The sequence below is a fragment of the Panulirus ornatus genome, chromosome 16 (assembly GCF_036320965.1).
Source record: "Panulirus ornatus isolate Po-2019 chromosome 16, ASM3632096v1, whole genome shotgun sequence".
In the NCBI taxonomy this organism is placed as follows: domain Eukaryota; kingdom Metazoa; phylum Arthropoda; class Malacostraca; order Decapoda; family Palinuridae; genus Panulirus; species Panulirus ornatus.
The window spans coordinates 5,244,181-5,258,291 of record NC_092239.1 but is presented as its reverse complement, the minus strand read 5'-3'; the positions used below and the strand labels follow the sequence as shown (position 1 = coordinate 5,258,291).

The 14,111-nt window shown below is 38.6% G+C and overlaps 1 protein-coding gene across 1 annotated transcript in view; it reads right to left on the bottom strand.

Annotated features, from left to right (window-relative positions):
* Nucleotides 1-12,024, bottom strand: part of LOC139754080 (agrin-like) — a 292,522-nt gene extending 280,498 nt beyond the window's left edge. The window contains exon 1 of the mRNA XM_071671130.1: nt 11,956-12,024. The gene's annotated coding sequence lies outside the window, so the exon portion shown is untranslated. The remainder of the gene's footprint in view (nt 1-11,955) is intronic.
* Nucleotides 12,025-14,111: the final 2,087 nt, after the last annotated feature.

Here is a 14,111-nt window from a genome sequence, read left to right as displayed (position 1 = left end):
ATCATTATTATTATAATTATAATCATTATTATGACTATCATTATTATCATTATTATTATCATCACAGCAGTCACCTTACCGTTCGTTAACACACAACATTAGGGTGAGATAAAACCCTTACCGTCTATCAAGGAAAGCTAGGAGGGAAGGTTACATTTTTTGTGTGATGTCTAACATGACCTACGTTTCACAGAAAACGAGGAAATTCAAAAGAATGTTAGTAATGGTACTATGGCTGGCAGGCTCAAGTGATGGTGTTAATACGCCAGTCTCACACGTTGTTGTCGTGCCCTCATCAACCAAGCGAGGCTACAAGATGAGTGTCCGTAACCCCCCTCCTCTCTCTCTCTCTCTCTCTCTCTCTCTCTCTCTCTCTCTCTCTCTCTCTCTCTCTCTCTCTCTCTCTCTCTCTCCCCACGTCTATCGGCGTATGGAATTTGAAAACGTTTGAGTTTTGCAGGAGCAGAAAGCCATCTCATGTTTTTGGCAACGCAGTTTGCTAACCAGTCGCCCTTCTTTTACGTCTACATGACAGGCAAAAGGGAATTCATAATAATGTGGCGATATATGTATTAAACTTTCCATAATACCAAACTGTCAACCATGAATTACTTTGAATTTGGTTCTCATAATTTTCCCCTCATTTTTTTTCCCCGTACGGAGCTTCACTTTTACTGCGATTTTTTTCCCCTGATCTTTTTATCATATTTATGGTAAATAGGTTTGCCGAGAAATTAACATTTTCAGTATTTTCCACAAAATATTTTGCCTAAAAAAATGAGGGACAGTATATCAAAAACTCGGGAAAATAGGATAGCGATATATCGAGGGCTCCCTATATATATATATATATATATATATATATATATATATATATATATATATATATATATATATATATATATACCATACATACTATACCATGTAATGTACATATGAGATCTAATGTAGTCCAATTATCACCATACCTCGAGAATCGAACCCCGGACCATCTGTGTGATTGCCAGGTAGTCTTAACCCCCCATGCCATGATGAACTCCACACAGCATCTTCGCTCGCTGATTCACGGATCCCGTTAATGCGTTCACGCATCCCTTACGAGGTGGAAAGACTGCCGCTCACGCGCTGGACAATGAAGGGAGGTTTTCTAATCGACTCCCAAGGCATTACGGTAATGTGGGATTATAAATAGAGACTTGGGGGGGGGGGGTGTTAGGTTACCTGGCTGCCACACAGACGATCCTGGGTTCGATCCTCGGGATATAGTGGTATATAGTCCATGAATTCTCCTCTGACACTGTGTCTTCTATTCTTGGCGCTACCTTGATCACGCGAGAACCAGCTAACATGTATCAACAACAAAAAAAAAAAAAAAACGAGAAAAAATAATGATACAAAAACACACATGTGTGCGTTTCATGTACGTCTGAAAGTATGTGTTCGTGTGTTTCCGAGCTGTCATATATGACTGTACGTCTGTGGCTTTGTTGGGAAAAACTTTTGATAAGTTATTAAAGTATTATGAATATGTAGGAAACTAATTTACCGAGGCATCAGACCAAGCTTAAAACTCGCGGATCCCTTGGGAATCCATTTATCTCCCAAGTTATTGTCAAAGTTTTGCTCGCTGTTTATTGTTATAGACCATAATTTGTGTTTTGCGTCTAATTCGGACAGAAAGTTTGGAGTTCCCGAGACTCTGGTGGGCGGGTGCGGGTGTGTTCTCGTGTATATAGAGGTTGGGGGTAGGCGGCTAAGGTTTATAGAGTGGGAAGATGTGGGTGTGCGAGGAGGAGGAGAGGAGTGGAGACGGGGAAGGGAGAGTGACTTTAGCATTCTAATGCCCCGTGACTATAACAACGACGCTCCGTTCTTACGCACGACGGATATGTGATCCATATCTTCGCCCCGCATCACAGACCGTGTTCTCCTCGAGCACAGAGAGAGAGAGAGAGAGAGAGAGAGAGAGAGAGAGAGAGAGAGAGAGAGAGAGAGAGAGAGAGAGAAATTCCGACCTGCTGTCATCATCATCATCATCATCATCATCATCATCAACACGCCCGGGATTAAAGAGGAAGTAGTTCTACGTGATGACCACCAGCAGCTGTGAGTAACGTTTCTCGGGACGTCTCTGGGATTAGTTCCTTTAAAACGAGAGATTACCCACTCCGGGAGGGTCTGTCTGATGGAAGAATTGTAATCTGCCTCATCAGGGAACGCCAGCTGGGGCGTTATGGAGGGGCTCGTGGTCTCGGTTCGATTTCGAGGGAGTTTTAGTCTCTTCATGAAGAAACCGTAGCTTGGATGGAGGCGACTCCCTAAAAAATTTTTTGCAGAGGGCGAGATTCGCTCCCTCGTGCCACAATAACCATCTGCCCCGCATCTCGAGTAAAACATTCGGAGAAGGTCAGTTAGAACAAGCCAGTTTACTCGGTAAGTCACTGCCTCTTAGACTATAGAAAACGAGAATAAGCTACTTCTAAGAGGCATCAACAATTTAGCCTATCACTAAGGTCAAATATTTGGCTATGTAACCCTGAAGAAGACGACAGATGTCCTCTCCAAACCCTCTCCAAAACTAAAAAGATGCAAGTCCAATTTCCAAAATCAAACCTTTCCTGTCTTTCTCATACATTTTTCCTACAATCGGTGGAATATACACCATTTGAATATTACTTTTACCTTTCATTATTATTATCCCGCTGTTTACACCCAAAGGCATGACCTATTTTTCTTTTGACACGAACAGAACAGAGTAATACAAGTGTATTCATGACAATAAAATAGAGTTTCCACGTGTTATGTTTAACCAATGAAATCCATTAATTGTCATCCACAACAAATATATATACTACATCTAGTATTATCATTTCCCTCACAGTGCAACATGATTTATATATATATATATATATATATATATATATATATATATATATATATATATATATATATATATATATATATTTATATATATATATATATTTTTTTTTTTTTTTTCAAACTATTCGCCATTTCCCGCATTAGCGAGGTAGCGTTAAGAACAGAGAACTGGGCCTTTAAGGGAATATTTTCACCTGGCCCCCTTCTCTATTCCTTCTTTTGGAAAATTAAAAAAAAAATAATGAGAGGGGAGGATTTCCAGCCTCCCGCTCCCTCTCCTTTTAGTCGCCTTCTACGACACGCAGGGAATACGTGGGAAGTATTCTTTCTCCCCTATCCCCAGGGGATCATGTTGCACCGTGAGGGAAATGATATTACTATATATATATATATATATATATATATATATATATATATATATATATATATATATATATATATATATATATATATATATACATATATATATATATAAATATATATATAAATATATATATTTTTTTTTCATACTATTCGCCATTTCCCGCGATAGCGAGGTAGCGTTAAGAACAGAGGACTGGGCCTTTTTTGGAATATCCTCACCTGGCCCCCTCTGTTCCTTCTTTTGGAAAAAAAAAAAAAAAAATCCTGGAAAAGCATCTAACTCACCTGTTACTGTAAAAAAAAAAAAAATCCACATCGCCTGTAATAACCTACGCGCGTCCTCTAAACCAAAACTCCAATTACACGATTCTAATTCAAATCTTTCTTCAGTATCCCCTACTCCATTCCTACCCTACCGTATAAAATAACTTAACGTTACTTTCACGCTATATGGCCTGACTGGGTAAGGGTTCAGGAGGAAGAGGGGTCAGGAAATTTAGAGTGAAAATCATAGCATACATATGTAGAGAGTGGATAATACGATTGCTGGTGTGTGTGTGTGTGTGTGTGTGTATACGATAGCTGGTGTGTGTGTGTATACGATAGCTGGTGTGTGTGTGTGTGTGTGTGTGTGTGTATACGATAGCTGGTGTGTGTGTGTGTGTGTGTGTGTGTGTACAAATGACACTGGCCCTCCGCATGAATTTGTTGCCAAGACCTGCAAATCTTCGATGAAGGATGGCGGGATGTCAAGAGAAGCGAACAGGCCATAAGCGTGTTAGCTGTATTCCATTAGCGTGCTAGATGTGTTTCAATAGCGTGTTGGCTGTGTTTCAGGTCACATATATATATACACACACACAGTCGTGCAGGGAGCGGGGCGGTAACCTGTGATATGTGGAGCGCTCGCTGTGTCGTGTTCACGAATTTTCTCCCATTATTAATATCGCTCCTCACTTCCTTCTCTCTCTCTCTCTCTCTCTCTCTCTCTCTCTCTCTCTCTCTCTCTCTCTCTCTCTCTCTCTGTCATATTCCTCTTCCTATGTTTCTCAACTGTCGAGTCTTCCCCAAAACACACCAAATTGTTAAAGTTACCCTCCCAAACACAGGGAGAAAAAAAAAAAATAATATAAACGCATGTGAGCTAGACGGAACCCCACAGAACGCAGCATGGAGGAGGAGGAGGAGGAGGAGGAGGAGGAGGAGGAGGAGGAGGAGGAGGAGGTCGGAGGTCGGGTGTGCGAGACGAGGGTAGGTTAGGCTGGAGGAACACCTCGAAACTCAACATGTGTAGAACTTCCATGACCGGAGGCTCGGACGGAGAGGTCCAGGAAATCGTGGCTGAGTTCCCAGAACAGACAGAGTGTGAGGGACTGGAAATGCCTTTACCCCCCCCCCCACCCCCCACCCTATCTATTTCTGAAGACTCGTATCTATTTCTTTATCGAAAGTGTGACGACGGGAATTTAATGTCACGTCTAAAAGCGTTCACTGAACAGTCTACTACTACAACCCCTACGAAAGATATTTTCCGACATGACACGGAATCATTTTTCTTTTTTCTTTTTTTTCGATAATGAATTCCGAAGGAACAAAATCCAAAATTGGCAATGAACGTTATTCAGAGCTAAAAATAACCTCTCATTCCCCACGCTCCCTCACCTTCAGCAATCTGTGACGGGTTTTGGGAGCAGTAGTGGTGGTGGTGGTGGTGGAGAAGGCTAGGTGAACAAGTGCCCAGACTAATTAGGTCTAATAAAGACGGTAACTCCGGGGGAAGCCATTACCAACTTCTCCCAGAGATTGGCAGCCAGCAGCAGCAGCAGGAGGAGGATTCAACTTGTCAACAACACCAGCGAGCCAAGTGTGAATTTTTGATAATTTTTGTGGCGACGGAAGATTTCTGAACTTACCATGAGCTTTATATCATATTATAGAATTTTATATCACGTAACTTTAAATGACTTTTTATAACGTAAGTTTGTTGAATTTAATATTATGTAAATTAGTTTGTACTGTCATATTTGACCATTATGATTTTATATTTTATACTGTAATATGTATTGTCAGTTTGTATGTTCATGTTCAACATAAAAGATCGAATTATTTTCTACACTGTCTTAACTAGAAAACAAAGCTAGTTCTAAAATTTGCCTGTACGCTCGATTTCGAAGTTGAAAGCTATACTGTAGGCCACATTTATTTCAGATTAAATCCTTAGTTTCATATGTGATTTTTGCCGTACATATTTCTAAGAGTTCAGGTATAAAACGGTCTGGATATGGTCTAGATGAATACTTCAACCTTTTGATTTCGAATTCGCTCTTGCCTTTGCACTGTCGTCAGTACATAATGGATCTATCTCGGAGTAAAGAAAGATTCAGCAAAATGACATTAGAATCGTTCCCCTCGCCTTCAACGCGACACTTGAATGTTACCTACGTGCATAGTATATGACTGTGTTGTTAATTCAGAGGTCGAGTCGAATCAGGAGATGACAGACTTAGAATCATCTTTTTAACAAGATTCTCAACGCTTACAGCGGCTCTGACCTGGGGGCTGCCGAAGGCACCGCGAAAGTCACTCCTATTTCATGAACGTCACATACAGGTCCTCCACAAGTCTTTCATTACCTCGCTTCTGATTGTAGCGCAGCTCCGAAGCTGAAGAAGCCCATTAAAGCGGGTACTGCGGTTGTCCAAAATGATAATATGCTAAAAGTCAAAGTGACACGCGCAAAATCATGCCCACGTCATGAAAGGTAAGGAAAAGGAAGAGGAGAAAAGACGAAATAGACCTCCACACTTTCGCTATACAAGGGAAAGTAGGTGTCATCACAACGGTTGGTCCTCGTGTGGCTGGTTTCCTTACAGAAGCTAAGGTGAAGCAGCAGTAGCCAGACGTGCGCTACGGGATCACACACACAGACAACAGCTCGTGTGAGCAGTGGCCATAATGATACTCAAAGTACAGAGGACTAGGCAGTAATATCACGGCAGATGGAAAGGGGTTCGTTGAAGATAAGTTATGACAGGAGAGTTATTAAGATAGAAGGCATTTTGATTCCACTCTTGACTACGAGAGAGAGATGGAAGAGGGGCTACCCTGGACACGAACGTAGTACCACATACTGAGGGGAAAATGAGGTTCTATATATGTAGTTTCCATGATACAATGAAGGCGATGGTTATACTCAAAAAGTCTATCTTTAATAAAGATTTAAAAAATAAAATGAGGGTTGGGGAAAGTGAGTTGAAGTATGTTGAGTGGAATCATCCATCGCCATGGGAGTGAACTGGGTTGTAAGGCGAAGAAAGATCATGTATGGAAACCAGGAAGAGGGTAGGCGACAGGGGAGAGCCCTGAGGGCCACCACTGTTGGCGAGATATGATGGAGATGTTGCTCCACCAAGGAACAGAGAGAAGGCGAATAACGAAAGGGAGATCGTGTGTAAAAACCAGTCACAAAACAGATCAAACACTTCTTCGGATACGTCAACACGGAAGATTCACTAGAAAATCCATCAGCACGGAAGATTTTGCTACAATCCCAAAGAAAGGAGAATCGAACTTGGGTCCTCTAGGAAGGATAAACAGTATCCATCTTACGAAGGATAAGAACGCGTGTGATATACAACATACGCAAGAGCAGACCATATCAACACGGAACCATTCGCCTGTACTCGTCCACGTAATGGAGAGTAATAACGCTCCGGTGAAGGAGGGAGGGAATGATGGTGTGTGTGGTGTGTACAAGACAACCCGGTAACGCTGATGATATTCAACGTACATACATACACTTTCTTCTTCTTTTTTTCTCCCCGGTGTGTAAAAATGACTCGCTCATATTCCCCACTGATGGGCTTCAACGCTGATGAAGAAGAAGTGTTCACTTTGTCGATTATACGTGATTAAGACGGATGATCTATATATATTCTTTACTTTTTTTTCTTCTCACCCTTACGCTACGAAATGTAGTTTCTTTTTCTTTTTTTTTTTTCATATAGCGCTGTGCAACGTCACCTTTATAGTCTATGGGAGAGGTGGTTTCATAACGCGTTACTATGTAAGTGCGTGTACTTATACGCGCGCGCACGAGAGAGAGAGAGAGAGAGAGAGAGAGAGAGAGAGAGAGAGAGAGAGAGAGAGAGAGAGAGAGAGAGAGAGAGAGAGAGAGAGAGTTGAGGGGGGTCATCGATAAAACTAATTCACAAGCTGAGAACCGCGACTCACATCTTTAATTTGCTTATTTGTTGATTGGGGTATTTCTATTTTTTTTTTTCTTGTATTTATATTTGTTTCCAATCACTTCTAAATATAATCTGTCTCAGTGATTCATGATTTCAGTTCGTTTACTTGTGTTGGATGCTTTGAAAATACCTCTTCCCCCCAAAAAAAATAAAAATAAAAAAAATTAATATAATAAAATGAAATAAGAATAAATGAAATATCAAAGGACTATACGATTTTACCAGAAAATGATGTATCATGTAGTATATCATCTTCACGTTATTATCGACAATTCTTTTTGTTTTCAAGTTATTCAAAATTAACTTGGCACTTTAATGACCCAGATCAATAGCCTCTGTCACCATCTTGAAACATTTACACTTACTCATACGTAATGGTCTTTATTTTTTTTTTCCACTTTGAATGGCATTCTTACCTTACGATGACGACTCATTCACTTGATCAATACTAAATAAACTTCGTAATCCTTAACTTCTAAATTGTACGAGTGACTTCAGGTCAACACAATATATCTAAATTGTACGAATGACTTCAGGTCAACACAATATATCTAAATTGTACGAGTGACTTCAGGTCAACACAATATATATAAAATGAAAAATAGTGATGACTATTCCTCACGTGTCCTTCCTCCCTCGTGTCTTATCCCCGTGCGTCGCTTGGTTATTTGAGCTATAGAGCTATCGACTCTGCCAGGGTCATTAAAGGCCGTCAACTTCAGGTTACAACCATCACAACGTCAGGTTACAACCATCACAACGTCAGGTTACAACCATCACAACGTCAGGTTACAACCATCACAACGTCAGGTTACAACCATCACAACGTCGTTATAACCATCACAACGTCGAGTTAAAACCATCACAACGTCAGGTTACAACCATCACAACGTCAGGTTACAACCATCACAACGTCAGGTTACAACCATCACAACGTCGTTGCAATCATTACAACGTCAGGTTACAACCATCACAATGTCAAGTTACAACCATCACAACGTCGTTATAACCATCACAACGTCGTTGCAATCATTAATCAAAAAAGGACAATTCTGAGACCATTCAGTCACTATATATATATATATATATATATATATATATATATATATATATATATATATATATATATATATATATATATGGTTTTTTAATTAACCTGAATATGAATATATCTTTGTATGTACTTCACCTTTTTTTTTTTTATAAAACTCATTCATTTAACAACTTCAGCTCCCAAAGAGTACGGGAGCTTACCATCAAGACTTTATCTATGCTTTACTTTTTAGTGCGAAAACTATACATCTCTGATCGATGATCACGACGTGGTTTTATAACATTCATACATTCACTTACAGTTATAACCAAAGGCAACATCAAGTTATAATCTATTTTCACAATTGTTATAATCACATTACTTGCACATCTTTTATTGTGTCAGTTCATATTCTCTCAAGTCATTCTGACTGATGTTCTAAATGAGTTCTTGAAAGTTTAGAAAAAAAAAAAAAAGAAAGGTACGCAAGTTAAATAGAGTTCTTCATTTTCCTTCAAGCTTAAGTACAAGGAATTATTAAGACGTTTAACAGTAAATCAGAAGAAGGACATATGTACTCCTACAGTGTAAAGAATCACTGCTCTGCCAGGAGCTAATAACTTCCCAATTTAGAAAAAAAAAAACGACTCCTATCTCCTGTAGTTTTACAGACTCATTCCAGCAACTCATCAATGACCAATAAAGAATACACATGAAATTACGTGGGTTACAACTACTGTCAATTACTGTATTCGTTAATAATACCGAATTGGTACCATACACTATAAAATTCAAACGAATCACTGAAATAAATGACATTACATTGCTCATTCCAGTGGTTACTGGCTGCCATTCAGTCATCACTACAGAGTATATATTACAGGCGTTAAACATGCATTACATGAATAGAATTTCGTAGATCTATGAGTATCATTTGATAATACTCTGGGCGCCTGGCATTATTACATATTAACAATGAATCCAAAATTTATGGTGCATTTCGCCAGGTCCCTCCATTATATACATGCACGTTGTTACAGATAATGGTCAACAACAGTTCACTCTTCTAAACTACACTTCTATATTTAGTTTTTTATTAAGACCTCAGGCCTAATGAACTCTTAGGGGGTCACTATGATAGTTTACTTAGTAACCTATCAATCGAAGAGTCTTAAACACCTTCATATGTTCAAGTCAACTAATATATATATATATATATATATATATATATATATATATATATATATATATATATATATATATATATAATCACAGTTCATTAAATTGGTTGGTTGTTGTGTTGGGTTGTAGCCTTGGCAACTACGGATTCATTAAGGCAACTTACATTCACCAACCCAAAAAGTTATGAAGACCTTTGGGTGTCATGGATAACTCTAAGGTCGCACATACTCACCACATAAAAATGAGTCATGCACAGTTCAGTACGGGACTTAGTGCAGTTAATAACGACCGAATGCGTACCGTACACGTTAAACGTATCTAAACGCTGGTGGTGGGGACCCAACGTCCACAATTATGTTAACAAATAAAACACATTTACCTTCATACCGAATAATTTGAATAATTTGGGGTTCAAAGACTTAATGTTACCAGACTAGAAACTTCAATAACAAAATACTTTCAATTTTTTCCTGAATCTAAAATTACTTTTTTTTTTTTAAGCGTTATAATCCATTTAGCGAAATGAGCCATCAAAGGTTCTTTCCCCCCCTTTACTTTGCGTTACACAGCAAGCAACACACACACCCACCCACACACAAACATGCAATCTATATCCTGAATAAGTTACTGAGAAGTACCTACTTCAATATTCATCTATGTCAGTATCCATGAGTCTTTAAACATTTATTGTCTCCCTTCTAAAAACTTCAATGAACGTTACAATGAAGTAAAAAAAAACGCATAACTTCTCACAGTACAACAACAGCGTGTATAAGTTATGATGACAGTTACGTTGTGTGGTCTAATTACATCTAACTGGTTGGTTAGTTATTTGAACCCTGGGAGATGTGTCGACTGTCAAAGTTATCATGACTGTCAATGTCACCTTGTAAACCTTCAACCGAAATTGCCTAAGAGAGTTCAAAGACCATACACGCTCTCACTGCATGCAAGGGTGGGTCTTTGGATAAGCTTGGGTGAAAAGATAACTTGTTTGAAGACGGGTCAATGGCCAGGGGTTACATATGTAAAAAAAAAAAAATATCCTGGACTTCCCCCCAAAATGATATTAACTCATGTTTGTGATTATGTATATAACGCATGAGAATCATTTGACTTCATATGATCACTCACAAGATTTCCGAATATATTCTTTATATATACATAATTGTCCGTGCAATCACCACTGCCCATTTCCTAGGCATGTTTGACAACATTTTGTGTTGATAACAGAGTAATTACTTGTAGGCAGACATTTGACTACTTACACGACTAGTGTGTGGAACATATTACTTTCCTGAAGTTTTGGGAATTGCTTGCAGTTAACAGGTACCTATGACTATTTTGGGAATATTTCTTATGTGACCTAATGTTTGATTCACATAAAAGTTGTAACAAAAATTATCTCAATATACTTTCTTATTTTTTTATTTTTTACATCTTTAGAGACAAATCAATCAACTTCTAAAAGACTTTAATCTACAGTAATCGGTGTTTTTAGGTGATATGGACAAACACTTTAATTCAGGTCATTCCAAAAATTATAAGAGATCTAACCACACATCGCGAACCACATTATGTTAAGTTATTGTATCTGAATCCCCCAACATTTTGAAGCATAATCTTTCTTTTACTTCCCGTAACAATAAGCTAAAATCAAATTCGTATTGTATACATAAGTCACTCCTGTGTAACAGTTAGAATACTGCCATTCTCAAATTATCAAGATTTACTTATAATAAAAATCTGGCATTCACATATCGTTTCATAATACTATTTAACCAAGACGAACACTGGGGTCGTATGTCTACCTTTTTTTTTCCTCTCGGTATTATCCATAAGCCTCTTTCAACAGCTGGACGACCTTACCTTTAACCCCTTCTCTCCTGCACGTTTTCGACACCACCCAGACCCCCTGGGCGAAATAAGTGCTTGGGGGTGTTTTATTTGAGGGGGTTAGGGAGCATCTCACCTGTGCGGAAACCACGTAGAACCACGTGACTAACCACAAACACACACACCACCGCCTCAGTCAAAATAAGTCTATACACTTCGTTTCCACATGGTGAAAATCCTTGAAATCTCCAATAGTTTTATTGAATCGAAAAATCTTTTGTATATGGATATTCATCGTTCTCAAAGTTTGCTTACACTACACCAGCCTTCGGACGGTAAACCACACTCCCTCCGCCCGCCTCCTATATGCGACACACATGCACATCACCCGAGCTCGCCACAGGCGCGCACCTCCACACACACACACAACAGTGTCGGAGCGGCCCGCTTGGCGCACCCGCTCACCACCAGCCACAGCCACCTAATGACCCTACGCCTGGGACCCTGCCTCGTCTCTCGCCCTCCTGGAGCAGCCAGCGCGCGGCGCGCTCCAGAACCAACCTCTGAGAATAAGAGGGGGCCAGCCTAGCCTGGTACACCACTTCGGTTACCGAGGCCTGTATATCAACTGCTAAAAGTTACATAACTCAGACTCGTGAGAAATAATAAACTCAAAACATTTATACGAGATACACATAATGAGAGAAAGATAATACTATTTTCTATCTTTAATATTAAATGGTGTTCACGACTGTGTGTGTGTGGTTAGTGAGCAATGTATAGCGATGAGTCTCAATAAGGCGTGTACACTCTAGATAAATAACCGACACTTAATTATTTAAGATCGTCGTCTGTTTATATATACTTCTCACTCCTGCATATCCCCCCCCCCCCCCCCATCATGATTAGATATGCGACACACAACATGCAAAAAGCAGGAGCAAAACACGGTGAAAAAGGGGAAGCAAAACGCTCTTGGGGGTTCATTAGTCATAACATTTTAAGATACACTTTTGTCCTAGGTTTTCTATCGGGAGGAAGTATATATACTGCGGCGTTGATAGCGTTAAAAAAAAAACGGCTGAATACCTTGTAAACTGGTGCTCTGGTATGACCGTTCCCACCGTCAATACCTGCAGCCCAGAATGGACTGGTAACTGATTGGTATTTACGTGAGAGAACGGCTATAAATGTCTGAGAATAATTAGCAATTTGGGAGTTAATGGGGTAGCGCCCCGGGGCGAACAGTGTGACAGAATTATGTAAGCGTAGGCTCGGAAATAGAGACAGAGGATGCATACTCTGTCGCTTATTTAGTAACTCTAAAAAAGTAAAATTGATATAAACCTTTCTCTCAGTAGCAAGAAATACAGGAACGGACGAAAGATCTCTCTCATACCCGACTTTGTGATTCGCCACACAGGCAGATGCGTCTAACCTGATGAAAAAGAAAACAAAAAACATCGCATACAGGGAAGACTTATATACAAGTGACATTTCACTGTGATTAGAATATCTCGCGTCTCTGTTATGACGAAAACACCGCAATAAGAGAGAAAAAATAAGAATTTGATATTATGGTCACCTCTCGCTCTTGCCACAAACAGTTTCTGACTCCTTGTTTTATGCTGGTGGAGGAGTGTACTGAAACATATGCAGAATTAAAGCTGCTTATATACTAACTGTAATTTGTATATGTGAACTACAGTTTCTGGCTAAATGACTATTGGCTGTTGGCCGTTAAATTCAAGAACGTGGCTGATTGGTTATTTCCGCTTTAGGCTTATCGACTTTCACGACCATTAAGGCCGACAGTTCCATTTTGTAACGAGCAATCGACAAAAAAAAATGTATATATATATATATATATATATATATACATATATATATATATATATATATATATATATATATATATATATATATATATATATATATATATATATGTATTCATTATCTTTAGAAAATTTTAAACTTACGTTACGGTTTCACTGCACGTGTGGCTCTCGAGAAAATATATACAGTACACTGAACAGCTAGACGAAGGAGGAGGAGGTGGTATATGAATCGGCAAAATACCAAACCTTTTGTATTTACCTCACTCAATGTTACCCTTGAGTTATCCTGTTGATGCGAAAAACGGATCTATAATCATATATACATATGTATATATATATATATATATATATATATATATATATATATATATATATATATATATATATATATATATATATATATATATATATATATCATATTCCAGCATTCAGCAACAATGTTCACACGAGAATTTAGCCAATGTTACGTATGTTCCCAGAAAATGTCAAAGTTTCTGGGGACATAATTGCAAACAACAAGCAAATACAAACAAAAAGAAATCCACTCCAAAAAGAAGAAGGAGACTTTTCTATGATATAATAGTTACCAGCGCTACTGTCACATTATATTCACAAGGAAAACCACCAACAGGATATCTATGCTTTTTGGTGATATATATATATATATATATATATATATATATATATATATATATATATATATATATATATATATATATATATATATAT